Source organism: Sorex araneus, chromosome 7 (genome assembly GCF_027595985.1).
Source record: "Sorex araneus isolate mSorAra2 chromosome 7, mSorAra2.pri, whole genome shotgun sequence".
NCBI classification, from domain to species: domain Eukaryota; kingdom Metazoa; phylum Chordata; class Mammalia; order Eulipotyphla; family Soricidae; genus Sorex; species Sorex araneus.
In genome coordinates this window covers 339356-363697 of record NC_073308.1, presented here as the reverse complement: position 1 = coordinate 363697, position 24342 = coordinate 339356, and positions in this window count along the sequence as shown.

Genomic DNA, 24342 nt, shown 5'->3' with positions numbered 1-24342 from the left:
GCGTGGCGGCCATGACATAGTGACCTGTATGGGGTGATTGGCGGGAGTCAATAGATGAGCACCACCTCATATGGGGTGATTGGTGAGAGCCAATAGATGAGCGCCACCTCATATGGGGACTGCCATTACCCGGGTTGTTGTTCTTTCTCATGCGTGGCGGCCAGAGCGCACTGCGCATGCGTGGCGGCCAGAGCGCACTGCGCATGCGTCGCGGCCAGAGCGCACTGCGCATGCGTGGGGGCCAGAGCGCATTGTGCATGCGTGGCGGGCAGAGCACACTGCGCATGCCTGGCGGCCAGAGCGCACTGTGCATGCGTGGCGGCTAGAGCGCACTGCGCATTCGTGGCGGCCAAAGCGCACTGCGCATGCGTCGCGGCTAGAGCGCACTGCGCATGCGTCGCGGCCAGAGCGCACTGCGCATGCGTGGCGGCCAGAGCGCACTGCGCATGTGTGGCGGCCAGAGCGCACTGCGCATGCGTCGCGGCCAGAGCGCACTGCGCATGCGTGGCGGCCAAGGCGCACTGCGCATGCGTGGCGGCCAAGGCGCACTGCGCATGCGTGGCGGCCAGAGCTCACTGCGCATGCGTGGCTGCCAGAGAGCACTGCGTATTCGTGGCGGCCAGAGCGCATTGCGCATGCGTGGGGGCCAGAGCGCATTGCGCATACTTGGTAGCCATGACAGAGTGACCTCATATGGGGTGATTGGCGGGAGCCAATAGATGAGCGCGACCTCATGTGGGGTGATTGTCGAAAGCAATAGACTACGTCAGAGGCGGGGCAACCAGGCTATATAAGGACTGCCATTACCCGGGTTGTTGTTCTTTCTCATGCGTGGCGGCCAGAGCGCATTTTGCATGCGTGGCGGCCATGACAGAGTGACCTATATGGGGTGATTAGCAGGAGCCAATAGATGAGCACCACCTCATATGGGGTGATTGGTGAGAGCCAATAGATGAGCGCCACCTCCTATGGGGACTGCCATTTCCCGGGTTGTTGTTCTTTCTCATGTGTGGCGGCCAGAGCTCACTGCGCATACCTGGCGGCCAGAGCGCACATCGCATGCGTGGCAGCCAAGGCGCACTGCGCATGCCTGGCGACCAGAGCGCACTGCGCATTCGTGGCGGCCAAGGCGCACTGCGCATGCGTGGCGGCCCGAGTGCACTGCGCATGCATGGCGGCCAAGGCGCACTGCGCATGCGTGGCGGCCAGAGCGCACTGCGCATTCGTGGCGGCCAGAGCTTATTGTGCATGCGTGGGGCAAGAGCGCACAGCGCATTCGTGGCAGTCAGAGCGCATTGCGCATGCGTGGCAGCCAGAGCGCATTGCACATACTTGGTAGCCATGACAGAGTGACCTCATATGGGGTGAATGGCGGGAGCCAATATATGAGCGCCACCTCATGTGGGGTGATTGTCGAAAGCCAATAGACTACGTCAGAGTCGGGGCAACCAGGCTATATAAGGACTGCCATTACCCGGGTTGTTGTTCTTTCTAATGCATGGGGGCCAGAGCGCACTGCGCCTTCGTGGCGGCCAGAGCGCATTGCGCATTCGTGGTGGCCAGAGCGCATTGCGCATGCGTGGGGGCCAGAGCGCACTGCGCATTCGTGGTGGCCAGAGCGCATTGCGCATGCATGGGGGCCAGAGCGCACTGCGCATGCGTGGCGACCAGAGCGCACTGCGCATGCGTGGCGGCCAGAGCGCATTGCACATGCGTGGGGGCCAGAGCGCACTGCGCATTCGTGGCGGCCAGAGCGCATTGCGCATACGTGGCGGCCAGAGCGCATTGCGCATGCGTGGCGGCCAGAACGCATTGCGCATACGTGGTGGCCATGATAGAGAGACCTCATATGGGGTGATTGGCGGGAGCCAATAGATGAGCGCGACCTCATATGGGGTGATTGGCGAGAGCCAATGGATGAGCGCCACCTCATATGGGGTGATTGGCGAGAGCCAATAGAGCACGTCAGAAGCGGGGCAACCAGGCTATATAAGAACTACCATTACCCGGGTTGTTGTTCTTTCCTTGCGTGGTGGCCAGAGCGCATTGCGCATGTGTGGCGGCCAGAGCGCATTGCGAATGCGTGGCGGGCAGAGCGCACTGCGCATGCGTGACGCCCAGAGCACATTGCGCATGCGTGGAGACCAGAGCTCCTTGCGCATGCGTGGCGGCCATGGCGCACTGCGCATGCGTGGCGGCCAGAGTGCACTGCGCATGCGTGGCGGCCAGAGCGCACTGCGCATGCATGGGGGCCAGAGCGCATTGCGCATGCGTGGCGGCCAGAGCGCACTGCGCATACCTGGCGGCCAGCGCGCACTGCGCATGCGTGGCGGCCAGAGCGCACTGCGCATGCGTGGGGGACAGAGCGCATTGCGCATGCGTGGCGGCCAGAGCGCACTGCGCATGCCTGGCGGCCAGAGCGCACTGCGCATGCGTGGCGACCAGAACGCACTGTGCATTCGTGGCAGCCAAGGCGCACTGCGCATGCGTGGCGGCCAGAGCGCACTGCGCATGCATGGCGGCCAAGTCGCACTGCGCATGCGTGGCGGCCAAGGCGCACTGCACATGCGTGGCGACCAGAGCGCACTGCGCATTCGTGCCGGCCAAGGCGCACTGCGCATGCGTGGCGGCCAGAGCGCACTGCGCATGCATGGCGGCCAAGTCGCACTGCGCATGCGTGGCGGCCAGAGCGCACTGCGTATGCGTGGCGGCCAGAGCGCATTGCGCATGCGTGGCGGCCAGAGCGCATTGCGCATACTTGGTAGCCATGACAGAGTGACCTCATATGGGGTGATTGGCGGGAGCCAATAGATGAGCGCGACCTCATGTGGGGTGATTGTCGAAAGCCAATAGACCATGTCAGAGGCGGGGTAAACAGGCTATATAAGGACTGCCATTACCCGGGCTGTTGTTCTTTCTCATGCGTGGCGGCCAGAGCGCATTTCGCATGCGTGGCGGCCATGACATAGTGACCTGTATGGGGTGATTGGCGGGAGTCAATAGATGAGCACCACCTCATATGGGGTGATTGGTGAGAGCCAATAGATGAGCGCCACCTCATATGGGGACTGCCATTACCCGGGTTGTTGTTCTTTCTCATGCGTGGCGGCCAGAGCGCACTGCGCATGCGTGGCGGCCAGAGCGCACTGCGCATGCGTCGCGGCCAGAGCGCACTGCGCATGCGTGGGGGCCAGAGCGCATTGTGCATGCGTGGCGGGCAGAGCACACTGCGCATGCCTGGCGGCCAGAGCGCACTGTGCATGCGTGGCGGCTAGAGCGCACTGCGCATTCGTGGCGGCCAAAGCGCACTGCGCATGCGTCGCGGCCAGAGCGCACTGCGCATGCGTCGCGGCCAGAGCGCACTGCGCATGCGTGGCGGCCAGAGCGCACTGCGCATGTGTGGCGGCCAGAGCGCACTGCGCATGCGTCGCGGCCAGAGCGCACTGCGCATGCGTGGCGGCCAAGGCGCACTGCGCATGCGTGGCGGCCAAGGCGCACTGCGCATGCGTGGCGGCCAGAGCTCACTGCGCATGCGTGGCTGCCAGAGAGCACTGCGTATTCGTGGCGGCCAGAGCGCATTGCGCATGCGTGGGGGCCAGAGCGCATTGCGCATGCGTGGCGGCCAGAGCGCATTGCGCATACTTGGTAGCCATGACAGAGTGACCTCATATGGGGTGATTGGCGGGAGCCAATAGATGAGCGCGACCTCATGTGGGGTGATTGTCGAAAGCAATAGACTACGTCAGAGGCGGGGCAACCAGGCTATATAAGGACTGCCATTACCCGGGTTGTTGTTCTTTCTCATGCGTGGCGGCCAGAGCGCATTTTGCATGCGTGGCGGCCATGACAGAGTGACCTATATGGGGTGATTAGCAGGAGCCAATAGATGAGCACCACCTCATATGGGGTGATTGGTGAGAGCCAATAGATGAGCGCCACCTCCTATGGGGACTGCCATTTCCCGGGTTGTTGTTCTTTCTCATGTGTGGCGGCCAGAGCTCACTGCGCATACCTGGCGGCCAGAGCGCACATCGCATGCGTGGCAGCCAAGGCGCACTGCGCATGCCTGGCGACCAGAGCGCACTGCGCATTCGTGGCGGCCAAGGCGCACTGCGCATGCGTGGCGGCCCGAGTGCACTGCGCATGCATGGCGGCCAAGGCGCACTGCGCATGCGTGGCGGCCAGAGCGCACTGCGCATTCGTGGCGGCCAGAGCTTATTGTGCATGCGTGGGGCAAGAGCGCACAGCGCATTCGTGGCAGTCAGAGCGCATTGCGCATGCGTGGCAGCCAGAGCGCATTGCACATACTTGGTAGCCATGACAGAGTGACCTCATATGGGGTGAATGGCGGGAGCCAATATATGAGCGCCACCTCATGTGGGGTGATTGTCGAAAGCCAATAGACTACGTCAGAGTCGGGGCAACCAGGCTATATAAGGACTGCCATTACCCGGGTTGTTGTTCTTTCTAATGCATGGGGGCCAGAGCGCACTGCGCCTTCGTGGCGGCCAGAGCGCATTGCGCATTCGTGGTGGCCAGAGCGCATTGCGCATGCGTGGGGGCCAGAGCGCACTGCGCATTCGTGGTGGCCAGAGCGCATTGCGCATGCATGGGGGCCAGAGCGCACTGCGCATGCGTGGCGACCAGAGCGCACTGCGCATGCGTGGCGGCCAGAGCGCATTGCGCATGCGTGGGGGCCAGAGCGCACTGCGCATTCGTGGCGGCCAGAGCGCATTGCGCATACGTGGCGGCCAGAGCGCATTGCGCATGCGTGGCGGCCAGAACGCATTGCGCATACGTGGTGGCCATGATAGAGAGACCTCATATGGGGTGATTGGCGGGAGCCAATAGATGAGCGCGACCTCATATGGGGTGATTGGCGAGAGCCAATGGATGAGCGCCACCTCATATGGGGTGATTGGCGAGAGCCAATAGAGCACGTCAGAAGCGGGGCAACCAGGCTATATAAGAACTACCATTACCCGGGTTGTTGTTCTTTCCTTGCGTGGTGGCCAGAGCGCATTGCGCATGTGTGGCGGCCAGAGCGCATTGCGAATGCGTGGCGGGCAGAGCGCACTGCGCATGCGTGACGCCCAGAGCACATTGCGCATGCGTGGAGACCAGAGCTCATTGCGCATGCGTGGGGGCCAGAGCGCACTGCGCATGCGTGGCGGCCAGAGTGCACTGCGCATGCGTGGCGGCCAGAGCGCACTGCGCATGCGTGGGGGCCAGAGCGCATTGCGCATGCGTGGTGGCCAGAGCGCACTGCGCATGCCTGTCGGCCAGCGCGCACTGCGCATGCGTGGCGGCCAGAGCGCACTGCGCATGCGTGGGGGACAGAGCGCATTGCGCATGCGTGGCGGCCAGAGCGCACTGCGCATGCCTGGCGGCCAGAGCGCACTGCGCATGCGTGGCGACCAGAAGGCACTGCGCATTCGTGGCAGCCACGCGCACTGCGCATGCGTGGCGGCCAGAGCGCACTGCGCATGCATGGCGGCCAAGTCGCACTGTGCATGCGTGGCGGCCAATGCGCACTGCACATGCGTGGCGACCAGAGCGCACTGCGCATTCGTGGCGGCCAAGGCGCACTGCGCATGCGTGGCGGCCAGAGTGCACTGCGCATGCATGGCGGCCAAGTCGCACTGCGCATGCGTGGCGGCCAAGGCGCACTGCACATGCGTGGCGACCAGAGCGCACTGCGCATTCGTGGCGGCCAAGGCGCACTGCGCATGCGTGGCGGCCAGAGCGCATTGCGCATGCGTGGCGGCCAGAGCGCATTGCGCATACTTGGTAGCCATGACAGAGTGACCTCATATGGGGTGATTGGCGGGAGCCAATAGATGAGCGCGACCTCATGTGGGGTGATTGTCGAAAGCCAATAGACCATGTCAGAGGCGGGGTAAACAGGCTATATAAGGACTGCCATTACCCGGGTTGTTGTTCTTTCTCATGCGTGGCGGCCAGAGCGCATTTCGCATGCGTGGCGGCCATGACATAGTGACCTGTATGGGGTGATTGGCGGGAGCCAATAGATGAGCACCACCTCATATGGGGTGATTGGTGAGAGCCAATAGATGAGCGCCACCTCATATGGGGACTGCCATTACCCGGGTTGTTGTTCTTTCTCATGCGTGGCGGCCAGAGCGCACTGCGCATGCGTGGCGGCCAGAGCGCACTGCGCTTGCGTCGCGGCCAGAGCGCACTGCGCATGCGTGGGGGCCAGAGCGCATTGTGCATGCGTGGCGGGCAGAGCACACTGCGCATGCCTGGCGGCCAGAGCGCACTGCGCATGCGTGGCGGCTAGAGCGCACTGCGCATTCGTGGCGGCCAAAGCGCACTGCGCATGCGTCGCGGCCAGAGCGCACTGCGCATGCGTCGCGGCCAGAACGCACTGCGCATGCGTGGCGGCCAGAGCGCACTGCGCATGCGTGGCGGCCAGAGCGCACTGCGCATGCGTCGCGGCCAGAGCGCACTGCGCATGCGTCGCGGCCAGATCGCACTGCACATGCGTCGCGGCCAGAGCGCACTGCGCATGCGTGGCGGCCAGAGCGCACTGCGCATGCGTGGCGGCCAGAGCGCACTGCGCATGCGTCACGGCCAGAGCGCACTGCGCATGCGTGGGGGCCAGAGCGCATTGTGCATGCGTGGCGGGCAAAGCACACTGCGCATGCCTGGCGGCCAGAGCGCACTGCGCATGCGTGGCGGCCAGAGCGCACTGCGCATTCGTGGCGGCGAGAGCGCAATCCGCATGCGTGTGGGCCAGAGCGCATTGCGCATGCGTGGCGGCCAGAGCGCATTGCGCATGCGTGGCGGCCAGAGCGCATTGCGCATACGTGGTGGCCATGATAGAGAGACCTCATATGGGGTGATTGGCGGGAGCCAATAGATGAGCGCTACCTCATATGGGGTGATTGGCGAGAGCCAATTGATGAGCGCCACCTCATATGGGGTGATTGGCGAGAGCCAATAGAGCACGTCAGAAGCGGGGCAACCAGGCTATATAAGAACTACCATTACCCGGTTGTTGTTCTTTCTCTTGCGTGGTGGCCAGAGCGCATTGCGCATGTGTGATGGCCAGAGCGCATTGCGAATGCGTGGCGGGCAGAGCTCACTGCGCATGCGTGACGCCCAGAGCACATTGCGCATGCGTGGAGACCAGAGCTCATTGCGCAGGCGTGGCGGCCAGAGCGCACTGCGCATGCATGGCGGCCAGAGGGCATTGCGCATGTGTGGGGGCCAGAGCTCATTGCGCATGCGTGGCGGCCATGGCGCACTGCGCATGCGTGGCCTCCAGAGCGCACTGCGCATGCGTGGGGGACAGAGCGCATTGCGCATGCGTGGCGGCCAGAGCGCACTGCGCATGCCTGGCGGCCAGCGCGCACTGCGCATGCGTGGCGGCCAGAGCGCACTGCGCATGCGTGGGTGACAGAGCGCATTGCGCATGCGTGGCGGCCAGAGCGCACTGCGCATGCCTGGCGGCCAGAGCGCACTGCGCATGCGTGGCGACCAGAACGCACTGCGCATTCGTGGCGGCCAAGGCGCACTGCGCATGCGTGGCGGCCAGAGCGCACTGCGCATGCATGGCGGCCAAGTCGCACTGCGCATGCGTGGCGGCCAAGGCGCACTGCGCATGCGTGGCGACCAGAGCGCACTGCGCATTCGTGGCGGCCAAGGCGCACTGCGCATGCGTGGCAGCCAGAGCGCAGTGCGCATGCATGGCGGCCAATTCGCACTGCGCATGCGTGGCGGCCAGAGCGCACTGCGCATGCGTGGCGGCCAGAGCGCACTGCGCATGCGTCGCGGCCAGAGCGCATTGCGCATGCGTGGCGGCCAGAGCGCATTGCGCATGCGTGGCGGCCAGAGCGCATTGCGCATACTTGGTAGCCATGACAGAGTGACCTCATATGGGGTGATTGGCGGGAGCCAATAGATGAGCGCGACCTCATGTGGGGTGATTGTCGAAAGCCAATAGACCATGTCAGAGGCGGGGCAACGAGGCTATATAAGGACTGCCATTACCCGGGTTGTTGTTCTTTCTCATGCGTGGCGGCCAGATCGCATTTCGCATGCGTGGCGGCCATGACATAGTGACCTGTATGGGGTGATTGGTGAGAGCCAATAGATGAGCGCCACCTCATATGGGGACTGCCATTACCCAGGTTGTTGTTCTTTCTCATGCGTGGCGGCCAGAGCGCACTGCGCATGCGTGGCGGCCAGAGCGCACTGCGCATGCGTCGCGGCCAGAGCGCACTGCGCATGCGTGGGGGCCAGAGCGCATTGTGCATGCGTGGCGGGCAGAGCACACTGTGCATGCCTGGCGGCCAGAGCGCACTGCGCATGCGTGGCAGCCAGAGCGCACATCACATGCGTGGCGGCCAAGGCGCACTGCGCATGCGTGGCGACAGAGCGCACTGCGCATTCGTGGCGGCCAAGGCGCACTGCGCATGCTTGGCGGCCAGAGCGCACTGCGCATGTATGGCGGCTAAGGCGCACTGCGCATGCGTGCCGGCCAGAGCGCACTGCGCATTTTTGGCGACCAGAGCGCATTGCGCATGTGTGGGGTCCAGAGCGCACTGCGCATTCGTGGCGGCGAGAGCGCAATCCGCATGCGTGTGGGCCAGAGCGCATTGCGCATGCGTGGCGGCCAGAGCGCACTACGCATGCCTGGCGGACAGAGCGCACTGCGCATGCCTGGCGGCCAGAGCGAACTGCGCATGCGTGGCGGCCAGAGCGCACATCGCATGCGTGGCGGCTAAGGCGCACTGCGCATGCGTGGCGACAGAGCGCACTGCGCATTCGTGGCGGCCAAGGCGCACTGCGCATGCTGGCGGCCAGAGCGCACTGCTCATGTATGGCGGCCAAGGCGCACTGCGCATGCTGGCGGCCAGAGCGCACTGCTCATGTATGGCGGCCAGAGCGCACTGCGCATGCGTGGCGGCCAGAGCGCACTGCGCATTCGTGGCGGCCAGAGCGCATTGCGCATGTGTGGGGGCCAGAGCGCACTGCGCATTCGTGGCGGCCAGAGCGCAATCCGCATGCGTGTGGGCCAGAGCGCATTGCGCATGCGTGGCGGCCAGAGCGCACTGCGCATGCCTGGCGGCCAGAGCGCACTGCGCATGCGTGGCGGCCAGAGCGGACATCGCATGCGTGGCGGCCAAGGCGCACTGCGCATGCGTGGCGACCAGAGCGAACTGCGCATTCGTGGCGGCGAAGGCGCACTGCGCATGCGTGGCGGCCAGAGCGCACTGCGCTTGCATGGCGGCCAAGGCGCACTGCGCATGTGGGTCGGCAAGAGCGCACTGCGCATTCGTGGCGGCCAGAGCGCACTGCGCATGCGTGGCTGCCAGAGCGCACTGCGTATTCGTGGCGGCCAGAGCGCATTGCGCATGCGTGGGGGCCAGAGCGCATTGCGCATTCGTGGCGGCCAAGGCGCACTGCGCATGCGTGGCGGCCCGAGTGCACTGCGCATACATGGCGGCCAAGGCGCACTGCGCATGCGTGGCGGCCAGAGTGCATTGTGCATGCGTGGGGCAAGAGCGCACTGCGCACTAGTGGCGGTCAGAGCGCATTGCGCATGCGTGGCGGCCAGAGCGCATTGCATATACTTGGTAGACATGACAGAGTGACCTCATATGGGGTGAATGGCGGGAGCCAATATATGAGCGCCACCTCATGTTGGGTGATAGTCGAAAGCCAATAGACCACGTCAGAGGCAGGGCAACCAGGCTATATAAGGACTGCCATTACCTGGGTTGTTGTTCTTTCTAATGCGTGGGGGCCAGAGCGCACTGCGCATTCGTGGCGGCCAGAGCGCATTGCGCATTCGTGGTGGCCAGAGCGCATTGCGCATGCGTGGGGTCCAGAGCGCACTGCGCATTCATGGTGGCCAGAGCGCATTGCGCATGCGTGGGGGCCAGAGCGCACTGCGAATGCGTGGCGGCCAGAGTGCACTGCGCATGCGTGGCGGCCAGAGCGCATTGCGCATGCGTGGCGGCCAGAGCACATTGCGCATACTTGGTAGCCATGACAGAGTGACCTCATATGGGGTGATTGGCGGGAGCCAATAGATGAGCGCGACCTCATGTGGGGTGATTGTCGAAAGCCAATAGACCATGTCAGAGGCGGGGTAAACAGGCTATATAAGGACTGCCATTACCCGGGTTGTTGTTCTTTCTCATGCGTGGCGGCCAGATCGCATTTCGCATGCGTGGCAGCCATGACAGAGTGACCTATATGGGGTGATTGGCGGGAGCCAATAGATGAGCACCACCTCATATGGGGTGATTGGTGAGAGCCAATAGATGAGCGCCAACTCATATGGGGACTGCCATTACCCGGGTTGTTGTTCTTTCTCATGCGTGGCGGCCAGAGAGCACTGCGCATGCTTGGCGGCCTGAGCGCACTGCGCATGCGTCGCGGCCAGAGCGCACTGCGCATGCGTGGGGGCCAGAGCGCATTGTGCATGCGTGGCGGGCAGAGCACACTGCGCATGCCTGGCGGCCAGAGCGCACTGCGCATGCGTGGCGGCCAGAGCGCAAATCGCATGCGTGGCGGCCAAGGCGCACTGCGCATGCGTGGCGACAGAGCGCACTGCGCATTCGTGGCGGCCAAGGCGCACTGCGCATGCGTGGCGGCCAGAGCGCACTGCGCATGTATGGCGGCTAAGGCGCATGCGCATGCGTGGCGGCCAGAGCGCACTGCGCATTCGTGGCGGCCAGGGCGCATTGCGCATGTGTGGGGGCCAGAGCGCACTGCGCATTCGTGGCGGCGAGAGCGCAATCCGCATGCGTGTGGGCCAGAGCGCATTGCGCATGCGTGGCGGCCAGAGCGCACTGCGCATGCCTGGCGGCCAGAGCGCACTGCGCATGCGTGGTGGCCAAGGCGCACTGCGCATGCGTGGCGACCAGAGCGAACTGCGCATTCGTGGCGGCGAAGGCGCACTGCGCATGCGTGGCGGCCAGAGCGCACTGCGCATGCATGGCGGCCAAGCCGCACTGCGCATGCGTGGCGGCCAGAGCGCATTGCGCATGCGTGGCGGCCAGAGCGCATTGCACATACTTGGTAGCCATGACAGAGTGACCTCATATGGGGTGAATGGCGGGAGCCAATATATGAGCGCCACCTCATGTGGGGTGATTGTCGAAAGCCAATAGACCACGTCAGAGGCGGGGCAACCAGGCTATATAAGGACTGCCATTACCCGGGTTGTTGTTCTTTCTATGCGTGGGGGCCAGAGCGCATTGCGCATTCGTGGTGGCCAGAGCGCATTGCGCATGCGTGGGGGCCAGAGCGCATTGCGCATTCGTGGCGGCGAGAGCGCAATCCGCATGCGTGTGGGCCAGAGCTCATTGCGCATGCGTGGCGGCCAGAGCGCACTGCGCATGCCTGGCGGCCAGAGCGCACTGCGCATGCGTGGCGGCCAGAGTGCACATCGCATGCGTGGCGGCCAAGGCGCACTGCGCATGCGTGGCGACCAGAGCGAACTGCGCATTCGTGGCGGCGAAGGCGCACTGCGCATGCGTGGTGGCCAGAGCGCACTGCGCATGCATGGCGGACAAGGCGCACTGCGCATGCGTGGCGGCCAGAGCGCATTGTGCATGCGTGGGGCAAGCGCGCACTGCGCATTCGTGGCGGTCAGAGCGCATTGCGCATGCGTGGCGGCCAGAGCGCATTGCACATACTTGGTAGCCATGACAGAGTGACCTCATATGGGGTGAATGGCGGGAGCCAATATATGAGCGCCACCTCATGTGGGGTGATTGTCGAAAGCCAATAGACCACGTCAGAGGCCGGGCAACCAGGCTATATAAGGACTGCCATTACCCGGGTTGTTGTTCTTTCTAATGCGTGGGGGCCAGAGCGCACTGCGCATTCGTGGCGGCCAGAGCGCATTGCGCATTCGTGGTGGCCAGAGCGCATTGCGCATGCGTGGGGGCCAGAGCGCACTGCGCATTCGTGGTGGCCAGAGCGCATTGCGCATGCGTGGGGGTCAGAGCGCATTGCGCATGCGTGGCGACCAGAGCGCACTGCGCATGCGTGGCGGCCAGAGCGCATTGCGCATGCGTGGGGGCCAGAGCGCACTGCGCATTCGTGGCGGCCAGAGCGCATTGCGCATGCGTGGGGGCCAGAGCGCACTGCGCATTCGTGGCGGCCAGAACGCATTGCGAATGCATGGGGGCCAGAGCGCACTGCGCATTCGTGGCGGCCAAGGCGCACTGCGCATGCGTGGAGGCCAGAGCGCACTGCGAATGCGTGGGTGCAGAGCGCACTGCGCATGCGTGGGGGCCAGAGCGCATTGCACATACTTGGTAGCCATGACAGAGTGACCTCATATGGGGTGATTGGGGGGAGCCAATAGATGAGCGCGACCTCATGTGGGGTGAATGTCGAAAGCCAATAGACCACGTCAGAGGCGGGGCAACCAGGCTATATAAGGACTGCCATTACCCGGGTTGTTGTTCTTTCTCATGCGTGGCGGCCAGAGCACATTTCGCATGCGTGGCGGCCATGACAGATTGACCTATATGGGGTGATTGGCGGGAGCCAATAGATGAGCACCACCTCATATGGGGTGATTGGTGAGAGCCAATAGATGAGCGCCACCTCATATGGGGACTGCCATTACCCGGGTTGTTGTTCTTTCTCATGCTTGGCGGCCAGAGCGCACTGCGCATGCCTAGAGGACAGAGCGCACTGCGGAAGCGTTGTGGCCAGAGTGCACTGCGCATGCGTGGGGGCCAGAGCGCACTGCGCAAGCGTTGTGGCCAGAGCGCACTGCGCATGCGTGGGGGCCAGAGCGCACTGCACATTCATGTCGGCCAGAGCGCACTGCGCATGCGTGGGGGCCAGAGCGCACTGCGCATGCCTGGCGGCCAGAGCGCACTGCGCATGCGTGGCGACCAGAACGCACTGCGCATTCGTGGCAGCCAAGGCGCACTGCGCATGCGTGGCAGCCAGAGCGCACTGCACATTCAAGTCGGCCAGAGCGCACGGCGCATGCGTGACGGCCAGAGCGCACTGCGCATGCGTGGCCGCCAGAGCGCACTGCGCATGCGTGTTGGCCAAGGCGCACTGCGCATGCGTGGCGACCAGAGCGCACTGCGCATGCGTGGCGGCCAAGGCGCACTGCGCATGCGTGGCGGCCAGCGCGCACTGCGCATGCGTGGGGGCCAGAGCGCACTGCGCATGCGTGGGGGCCAGAGCGCACTGCGCAAGCGTTGTGGCCAGAGCGCACTGCGCATGCGTGGGGGCCAGAGCGCACTGCACATTCATGTCGGCCAGAGCGCACTGCGCATGCGTGGGGGCCAGAGCGCACTGCGCATGCCTGGCGGCCAGAGCGCACTGCGCATGCGTGGCGACCAGAACGCACTGTGCATTCGTGGCAGCCAAGGCGCACTGCGCATGCGTGGCAGCCAGAGCGCACTGCACATTCAAGTCGGCCAGAGCGCACGGCGCATGCATGACGGCCAGAGCGCACTGCGCATGCGTGGCCGCCAGAGCGCACTGCGCATGCGTGTTGGCCAAGGCGCACTGCGCATGCGTGGCGACCAGAGCGCACTGCGCATGCGTGGCGGCCAAGGCGTTCTGCGCATGCGTGGCGGCCAGCGCGCACTGCGCATGCGTGGGGGCCAGAGCGCACTGCGCATGCCTGGCGGCCAGAGCGCACTGCGCATGCGTGGCGACCAGAACGCACTGCGCATTCGTGGCGACCAAGGCGCACTGCGCATGCGTGGCGGCCAGAGCGCACTGCACATGCATGGCGGCCAAGGCGCACTGCGCATGCGTGGCGACAGGAGCGCACTGCGCATTCGTGGCGGCCAAGTCGCACTGCGCATGCGTGGCGGCCAGAGCGCACTGCGCTTGCATGGCGGCCAAGTCGCACTGCGCATGCGTGGCGGCCAGAGCGCATTGCGCATACTTGGTAGCCATGACAGAGTGACCTCATATGGGGTGATTGGCGGGAGCCAATAGATGAGCGCGACCTCATGTGGGGTGATTGGCGAGAGCCAATAGATCACATCAGAGTCGGGGCAACCAGGCTATATAAGGACTGCCATTACCCGGGTTGTTGTACTTTCTCTTGCGTTGCGTCCAGAGCACATTGCGAATTGTGGCAGCCAGAGCGCATTGCGCATGCGTGGAGGCCAAAGCGCATTGCGCATACGTGGCGGCCAGAGCACACTGCGCATGCATGGCGGCCAGAGCGCCTTGCGCATGCGTGGCGGCCAGAGCGCATTTCGCATGCGTGGCGGCCAGAGCGCATTGGGCATGCGTGGCGGCCAGTGCTCATTGCGCATGCGTGGAAGCCAGAGCACACTGCGCATGCGTGGCGGCCAGAATGCACTGCGCGTGCGTGGCGCCCAGAGCTCATTGCACATGCGTGGCGGCCAGAGCGCATTGCGCATGGGTGGCGGCCAGAGCGCATTGCGCATGCTTCTCGGCCAGAGCACATTGCGCATACGTGGTGGCCATGACAGAGAGACATAATATGGGGTGATTGGCGAGAGCCAATGGACCCCGTCAGAGGCGGGGCAACCAGGCCATATAAGGACTGCCATTAACCGGGTTGTTGTCCTTTCTCATGCGTGGCAGCCAGAGCGCACTGCTCATTCGTTGCGGCCAGAGCGCATTGCGTATGCGTGGCGGCCAGAGCGCATTGCGCATGCGTGGCGGCCAGAGCGCATTGCGCATACTTGGTAGCCATGACAGAGTGACCTCATATGGGGTGATTGGCGGGAGCCAATAGATGAGCGCGACCTCATGTGGGGTGATTGTGAGAGCCAATAGATCACGTCAGAGGCGGGGCAACCAGGCTATATAAGGACTGCTATTACCCGGGTTGTTGTACTTTCTCATGCGTGGCGGCCAGAGCACATTGTGAATTGTGGCAACCAGAGTGCATTGTGCATGCGTGGCGGCCGGAGTGCATTGCGCATGCGTGGCGGCCAGAGCGCAATGCGCATGCGTGTCGGCCAGAGCGCATTGCGAATGCATGGCTGCCAGAGCGCATTGCGCATGTGTGGCGTACAGAGCTAATTGCACATGCGTGGCGGCCAGAGCGCATTGCGCATGCGTGACGTCCAGAGCGCATTACGCATGCGTGGTGGCCATGACAGAGAGACCTCATATGGGGTGTTTGGCGGGATCCAATAGATGAGCGCGACCTCCTATGGGGTGATTGGCGAGAGGTAATTGATGAGCGCCACCTCATATGGGGTGATTGTCGAGAGCCAATAGAGCACGTCAGAGGTGGGGCAACCAGGGTATATAAGAACTACCATTACCCGGGTTGTTGTTCTTTCTCATGCGTGGATGCCAGAGCGCATTGAGCATGCGTGGCGTCCAGAGCGCATTGCGCATGCGTGGCGGCCAGAGCGCACTGCGCATGGGTGGCGCCCAGAGCGCATTGCGCATGTGTGGCGGCCATGGCTCATGCGCATGCGTGGAAGCCAGAGCACACTGCGCATGCGTGGCGGCCAGAGCGCACTGCGCATGCGTTGCGGCCAGAGCGCACTGCGCATGCGTGGCGGCCAGAGCGCACTGCGCATGCGTTGTGGCCAAGGCGCACTGCGCATGCGTGGCGGCCAGAGCGCACTGCGCATGCGTGGCGGCCAGAGCGCACTCGCATGCGTGGCCCCGGAGCGCACTGCGCATGCGTGGCGGCCAGAGCGCATTGCTCATGCGTTGTGGCCAGAGAGCATTGCGCATCGTGGCGGCCAGAGCGCATTGTGCATGCTTGGCGGCCAGAGCGCATTGCGCATACGTGGTGGACATGACAGAGAGACCTCATATGGGGTGATTGGCGAGAGCCAATAGACCACGTCAGAGGCGGGGCAACCAGGCTATATAAGGACTGCCATTACCCGGGTTGTTGTTCATTCTCATGCGTGGCGGCCAGAGCGCATTGCGCATGCGTGGCGGCCAGAGCGCACTGCGCATGCGTGGCTGCCAGAGCGCACTGCGCATGCGTGGCGGCCAGAGCGCACTGCGCATGCGTGTTGGCCAAGGCGCACTGCGCATGCGTGGCGACCAGAGCGACTGCGCATGCGTGTTGGCCAAGGCGAACTGCGCATGCGTGGCGGCCAGAGTGCACTGCGCATGCGTATTGGCCAAGGCGCACTGCGCATGCGTGGCGACCAGAGCGCACTGCGCATTCGTGGCGGCCAAGGCGCACTGCGCTTGAGTGGCGGCCAGAGCGCACTGCGCATCCGTGGGGGCCAGAGCGCACTGCGCATGCGTGTCGGCCAGAGCAGACAGCGCATGCGTGGCAGCAGAGCGCACTGCGCATGTATGGCGGCCAAGGCGCACTGCGCATGTGTGGCGGCCAGAGCGCACTGCGCATTCGTGGCGGCCAGAGCGCAATCCGCATGCGTGTGGGCCAGAGCGCATTGCGCATGCTTGGCGGCCAGAGCGCACTGCGCATGCCTGGCGGCAGGAGCGCACTGCGCATGCGTGGCGGCCAGAGCGCACATCGCATGCGTGGCGGCCAAAGCGCACTGCGCATGCGTGGCGACCAGAGCGAACTGCGCATTCGTGGCGGCGAAGGCCAACTGCGCGTGCGTGGCGGCCAGAGCGCACTGCGCATGCATGGCGGCCAAGGTGCACTGCGCATGCGGGTCGGCAAGAGCGCACTTCGCATTCGTGGCGGCCAGAGCGCACTGCGCATGCGTGGCTGCCAGAGCGCACTGCGCATGCGTGGCGGCCAGAGCACACTGGCATGCGTGGCGGCCAAGGCGCACTGCGCATGCGTGGCGGCCAGAGCGCACTGCGCATGCATGGCAGCCAAGTCGCACTGCGCATGCGTGGCGGCCAGAGCGCATTGCGCATGCGTGGCGGCCAGAGCGCACTGCGCATGCGTGGCGGCCCGAGCGCAATGCGCATGCGTGGCGGCCAGAGCGCATTGCGCATGCATGGCGGTCAGAGCGCACTGCGCTTTCGTGGTGGCCAGGGCGCATTGCGCATGCATGGGGGCCAGAGCGCACTGCGCATGCGTCGCGACCAGAGCGCACTGCGCATGCGTGGCGGCCAGAGCGCATTGCGCATGCGTGGGGGCCAGAGCGCACTGCGCATTCGTGGCGGCCATAGCGCATTGCGCATACGTGGCGGCCAGAGCGCATTGCGCATGCGTGGCGGCCAGAGCGCATTGCGCATACGTGGTGGCCATGATAGAGAGACCTCATATGGGGTGATTGGCGGGAGCCAATAGATGAGCGCGACCTCATATGGGGTGATTGGCGAGAGCCAATTGATGAGCGCCACCTCATATGGGGTGATTGGCGAGAGCCAATAGAGCACGTCAGAAGCGGGGCAACCAGGCTATATAAGAACTACCATTACCCGGGTTGTTGTTCTTTCCTTGCGTGGTGGCCAGAGCGCATTACGCATGTGTGGCGGCCAGAGCGCATTGCGAATGCGTGGCGGGCAGAGCGCACTGCGCATGCGTGACGGCCAGAGCACATTGCGCATGCGTGGAGACCAGAGCTCATTGCGCATGCGTGGCGGCCAGAGCGCACTGCGCATACATGGCGGCCAGAGCGCATTGCGCATGTGTGGGGGCCAGAGCTCATTGCGCATGCGTGGCGGCCATGGCGCACTGCGCATGCGTGGCGGCCAGAGTGCACTGCGCATGCGTGGCGGCCAGAGCACACTGCGAATGCGTGGGGGCCAGAGCGCATTGTGCATGCGTGGCGGCCAGAGTGCACTGCGCATGCCTGGCGGCCAGCGCGCACTGCGCATGCGTGGCGGCCAGAGCGCACTGCGCATGCGTGGGGGACAGAGCGCATTGCGCATGCGTGGCGGCCAGAGCACACTGCGCATGCCTGGCGGCCAGAGCGCACTGCGCATGCGTGGCGACCAGAACGCACTTCACATTCGTGGCGGCCAAGGCGCACTGCGCATGCGTGGCCGCCAGAGCGCACTGCGCATGCCTGGCGGCCAAGTCGCACTGCGCATGCGTGGCGGCTAGAGCGCACTGCGCATGCGTGGCGGCCAGAGCGCATTGCGCATGCGTGGGGGCCAGAGCGCACTGCGCATTCGTGGCGGCCATAGCGCATTGCGCATACGTGGCGGCCAGAGCGCATTGCGCATACGTGGCGGCCAGAGCGCATTGCGCATACGTGGTGGCCATGATAGAGAGACCTCATATGGGGTGATTGGCGGGAGCCAATAGATGAGCGCGACCTCATATGGGGTGATTGGCGAGAGCCAATTGATGAGCGCCACCTCATATGGGGTGATTGGCGAGAGCCAATAGAGCACGTCAGAAGCGGGGCAACCAGGCTATATAAGAACTACCATTACCCGGGTTGTTGTTCTTTCCTTGCGTGGTGGCCAGAGCGCATTACGCATGTGTGGCGGCCAGAGCGCATTGCGAATGCGTGGCGGGCAGAGCGCACTGCGCATGCGTGACGGCCAGAGCACATTGCGCATGCGTGGAGACCAGAGCTCATTGCGCATGCGTGGCGGCCAGAGCGCACTGCGCATACATGGCGGCCAGAGCGCATTGCGCATGTGTGGGGGCCAGAGCTCATTGCGCATGCGTGGCGGCCATGGCGCACTGCGCATGCGTGGCGGCCAGAGTGCACTGCGCATGCGTGGCGGCCAGAGCACACTGCGCATGCGTGGGGGCCAGAGCGCATTGTGCATGCGTGGCGGCCAGAGTGCACTGCGCATGCCTGGCGGCCAGCGCGCACTGCGCATGCGTGGCGGCCAGAGCGCACTGCGCATGCGTGGGGGACAGAGCGCATTGCGCATGCGTGGCGGCCAGAGCACACTGCGCATGCCTGGCGGCCAGAGCGCACTGCGCATGCGTGGCGACCAGAACGCACTTCACATTCGTGGCGGCCAAGGCGCACTGCGCATGCGTGGCCGCCAGAGCGCACTGCGCATGCCTGGCGGCCAAGTCGCACTGCGCATGCGTGGCGGCTAGAGCGCACTGCGCATGCGTGGCGGCCAGAGCGCATTGCGCATGCGTGGCGGCCAGAGCGCATTGCGCATACTTGGTAGCCATGACAGAGTGACCTCATATGGGGTGATTGGCGGGAGCCAATAGATGAGCGCGACCTCATGTGGGGTGATTGTCGAAAGCCAATAGACCATGTCAGAGGCGGGGTAAACAGGCTATATAAGGACTGCCATTACCCGGGTTGTTGTTCTTTCTCATGCGTGGCGGCCAGATCGCATTTCGCATGCGTGGCGGCCATGACATAGTGACCTGTATGGGGTGATTGGTGAGAGCCAATAGATGAGCGCCACCTCATATGGGGACTGCCATTACCCAGGTTGTTGTTCTTTCTCATGCGTGGCGGCCAGAGCGCACTGCGCATGCGTGGCGGCCAGAGCGCACTGCGCATGCGTCGCGGCCAGAGCGCACTGCGCATGCGTGGGGGCCAGAGCGCATTGTGCATGCGTGGCGGGCAGAGCACACTGCGCATGCGTGGCGGCCAGAGCGCACATCGCAAGCGTGGCGGCCAAGTCGCACTGCGCATGCGTGGCGACAGAGCGCACTGCGCTTTCGTGGCGGCCAAGGCGCACTGCGCATGCGTGGCGGCCAGAGCGCACTGCGCATGTATGGCGGCCAAGGCGCACTGCGCATGCGTGGCGGCTAGAGCGCACTGCGCATTCGTGGCGGCCAGAGCGCATTGCGCATGTGTGGGGCCAGAGCGCACTGCGCATTCGTGGCGGCGAGAGCGCAATCCGCATGCGTGTGGGCCAGAGTGCATTGCGCATGCGTGGCGGCCAGAGCGCACTTCGCATGCCTGGCGGCCAGAGCGCACAGCGCATGCGTGGCGGCCAGAGCGCACTGCGCATGCATGGCGGCCAAGGCGCACTGCGCATGTGGGTCGGCAAGAGCGCACTGCGCATTCGTGGCGGCCAGAGCGCACTGCGTATGCGTGGCTGCCAGAGCGCACTGCGTATTCGTGGCGGCCAGAGCGCATTGCGCATGCGTGGCGGCCAGAGCGCATTGCGCATACTTGGTAGCCATGACAGAGTGACCTCATATGGGGTGATTGGCGGGAGCCAATAGATGAGCGCGACCTCATGTGGGGTGATTGTCGAAAGCAATAGACTACGTCAGAGGCGGGGTAACCACGCTATATAAGGACTGCCATTACCCGGGTTGTTGTTCTTTCTCATGCGTGGCGGCCAGAGCGCATTTTGCATGCGTGGCGGCCATGACAGTGTGACCTATATGGGGTGATTAGCGGGAGCCAATAGATGAGCACCACCTCATATGGGGTGATTGGTGAGAGCCAATAGATGAGCGCCACCTCATATGGGGACAGCCATTACCCGGGTTGTTGTTCTTTCTCATGCGTGGCGGACAGAGCTCACTGCGCATACCTGGCGGCCAGAGCGCACATCGCATGCGTGGCAGCCAAGGAGCACTGCGCATGCCTGGCGACCAGAGCGCACTGCGCATTCGTGGCGGCCAAGGCGCACTGCGCATGCGTGGCGGCCCGAGTGCACTGCGCATGCATGGCGGCCAAGGCGCACTGCGCATGCGTGGCGGCCAGAGCGCACTGCGCATTCGTGGCGGCCAGAGCTTATTGTGCATGCGTGGGGCAAGAGCGCACTGCGCATTCGTGGCGGTCAGAGCGCATTGCGCATGCGTGGCGGCCAGAGCGCATTGCACATACTTGGTAGCCATGACAGAGTGACCTCATATGGGGTGAATGGCGGGAGCCAATATATGAGCGCCACCTCATGTGGGGTGATAGTCGAAAGCCAATAGACCACGTCAGAGGCAGGGCAACCAGGCTATATAAGGAGAGCCATTACCCGGGTTGTTGTTCTTTCTAATGCGTGGGGGCCAGAGCGCACTGCGCATTCGTGGCGGCCAGAGCGCATTGCGCATTCGTGGTGGCCAGAGCGCATTGCGCATGCGTGGGGGCCAGAGCGCACTGCGCATTCTTGGTGGCCAGAGCGCATTGCGCATGCGTGGGGGCGAGAGCGCATTGCGCATGCGTGGCGACCAGAGCGCACTGCGCATGCGTGGCGGCCAGAGCGCATTGCGCATGCGTGGGGGCCAGAGCGCACTGCGCATTCATGGCGGCCAGAGCGCATTGCGCAAGCTTGGGGGCCAGAGCGCACTGCGCATTCGTGGCAGCCAGAACGCATTGCGAATGCGTGGGGGCCAGAGCGCACTGCGCATTCTTGGTGGCCAGAGCGCACTGCGCATGCGTGGGGGCCAGAGCGCACTGCGCATGCGTGGGGGCCAGAGCGCATTGCGCATACTTGGTAGCCATGACAGAGTGACCTCATATGGGGTGATTGGGGGGATCCAATAGATGAGCGCGACCTCCTGTGGGGTGAATGTCGAAAGCCAATAGACCACGTCAGAGGCGGAGCAACCAGGCTATATAAGGACTGCCATTACCCGGGTTGTTGTTCTTTCTCATGCGTGGCGGCCAGAGCACATTTCGCATGCGTGGTGGCCATGACAGATTGACCTATATGGGGTGATTGGCGGGAGCCAATAGATGAGCACCACCTCATATGGGGTGATTGGTGAGAGCCAATAGATGAGCGCCACCTCATATGGGGACTGCCATTACCCGGGTTGTTGTTCTTTCTCATGCGTGGCGGCCAGAGCGCACTGCGCATGCCTAGAGGCCAGAGCGCACTGCGTAAGAGTTGTGGCCAGAGCGCACTGCGCATGCGTGGGGGCCAGAGCGCACTGCGCAAGCGTTGTGGCCAGAGCGCACTGCGCATGCGTGGGGGCCAGTGCGCACTGCACATTCATGTCGGCCAGAGCGCACTGCGCATGCGTGGCTGCCAGAGCGCACTGCGCATGCGTGGCGGCCAGAGCGCACTGCGCATGCGTGTTGGCCAAGGCGCACTGCGCATGCGTGGCGACCAGAGCGACTGCGCATGCGTGTTGGCCAAGGCGAACTGCGCATGCGTGGCGGCCAGAGTGCACTGCGCATGCGTATTGGCCAAGGCGCACTGCGCATGCGTGGCGACCAGAGCGCACTGCGCATTCGTGGCGGCCAAGGCGCACTGCGCTTGAGTGGCGGCCAGAGCGCACTGCGCATCCGTGGGGGCCAGAGCGCACTGCGCATGCGTGTCGGCCAGAGCAGACAGCGCATGCGTGGCAGCAGAGCGCACTGCGCATGTATGGCGGCCAAGGCGCACTGCGCATGTGTGGCGGCCAGAGCGCACTGCGCATTCGTGGCGGCCAGAGCGCAATCCGCATGCGTGTGGGCCAGAGCGCATTGCGCATGCTTGGCGGCCAGAGCGCACTGCGCATGCCTGGCGGCAGGAGCGCACTGCGCATGCGTGGCGGCCAGAGCGCACATCGCATGCGTGGCGGCCAAAGCGCACTGCGCATGCGTGGCGACCAGAGCGAACTGCGCATTCGTGGCGGCGAAGGCCAACTGCGCGTGCGTGGCGGCCAGAGCGCACTGCGCATGCATGGCGGCCAAGGTGCACTGCGCATGCGGGTCGGCAAGAGCGCACTTCGCATTCGTGGCGGCCAGAGCGCACTGCGCATGCGTGGCTGCCAGAGCGCACTGCGCATGCGTGGCGGCCAGAGCACACTGGCATGCGTGGCGGCCAAGGCGCACTGCGCATGCGTGGCGGCCAGAGCGCACTGCGCATGCATGGCAGCCAAGTCGCACTGCGCATGCGTGGCGGCCAGAGCGCACTGCGCATGCGTGGCGGCCAGAGCGCACTGCGCATGCGTGGCGGCCCGAGCGCATTGCGCATGCGTGGCGGCCAGAGCGCATTGCGCATGCATGGCGGTCAGAGCGCACTGCGCTTTCGTGGTGGCCAGGGCGCATTGCGCATGCATGGGGGCCAGAGCGCACTGCGCATGCGTCGCGACCAGAGCGCACTGCGCATGCGTGGCGGCCAGAGCGCATTGCGCATGCGTGGGGGCCAGAGCGCACTGCGCATTCGTGGCGGCCATAGCGCATTGCGCATACGTGGCGGCCAGAGCGCATTGCGCATGCGTGGCGGCCAGAGCGCATTGCGCATACGTGGTGGCCATGATAGAGAGACCTCATATGGGGTGATTGGCGGGAGCCAATAGATGAGCGCGACCTCATATGGGGTGATTGGCGAGAGCCAATTGATGAGCGCCACCTCATATGGGGTGATTGGCGAGAGCCAATAGAGCACGTCAGAAGCGGGGCAACCAGGCTATATAAGAACTACCATTACCCGGGTTGTTGTTCTTTCCTTGCGTGGTGGCCAGAGCGCATTACGCATGTGTGGCGGCCAGAGCGCATTGCGAATGCGTGGCGGGCAGAGCGCACTGCGCATGCGTGACGGCCAGAGCACATTGCGCATGCGTGGAGACCAGAGCTCATTGCGCATGCGTGGCGGCCAGAGCGCACTGCGCATACATGGCGGCCAGAGCGCATTGCGCATGTGTGGGGGCCAGAGCTCATTGCGCATGCGTGGCGGCCATGGCGCACTGCGCATGCGTGGCGGCCAGAGTGCACTGCGCATGCGTGGCGGCCAGAGCACACTGCGCATGCGTGGGGGCCAGAGCGCATTGTGCATGCGTGGCGGCCAGAGTGCACTGCGCATGCCTGGCGGCCAGCGCGCACTGCGCATGCGTGGCGGCCAGAGCGCACTGCGCATGCGTGGGGGACAGAGCGCATTGCGCATGCGTGGCGGCCAGAGCACACTGCGCATGCCTGGCGGCCAGAGCGCACTGCGCATGCGTGGCGACCAGAACGCACTTCACATTCGTGGCGGCCAAGGCGCACTGCGCATGCGTGGCCGCCAGAGCGCACTGCGCATGCCTGGCGGCCAAGTCGCACTGCGCATGCGTGGCGGCTAGAGCGCACTGCGCATGCGTGGCGGCCAGAGCGCATTGCGCATGCGTGGGGGCCAGAGCGCACTGCGCATTCGTGGCGGCCATAGCGCATTGCGCATACGTGGCGGCCAGAGCGCATTGCGCATGCGTGGCGGCCAGAGCGCATAGCGCATACGTGGTGGCCATGATAGAGAGACCTCATATGGGGTGATTGGCGGGAGCCAATAGATGAGCGCGACCTCATATGGGGTGATTGGCGAGAGCCAATTGATGAGCGCCACCTCATATGGGGTGATTGGCGAGAGCCAATAGAGCACGTCAGAAGCGGGGCAACCAGGCTATATAAGAACTACCATTACCCGGGTTGTTGTTCTTTCCTTGCGTGGTGGCCAGAGCGCATTACGCATGTGTGGCGGCCAGAGCGCATTGCGAATGCGTGGCGGGCAGAGCGCACTGCGCATGCGTGACGGCCAGAGCACATTGCGCATGCGTGGAGACCAGAGCTCATTGCGCATGCGTGGCGGCCAGAGCGCACTGCGCATACATGGCGGCCAGAGCGCATTGCGCATGTG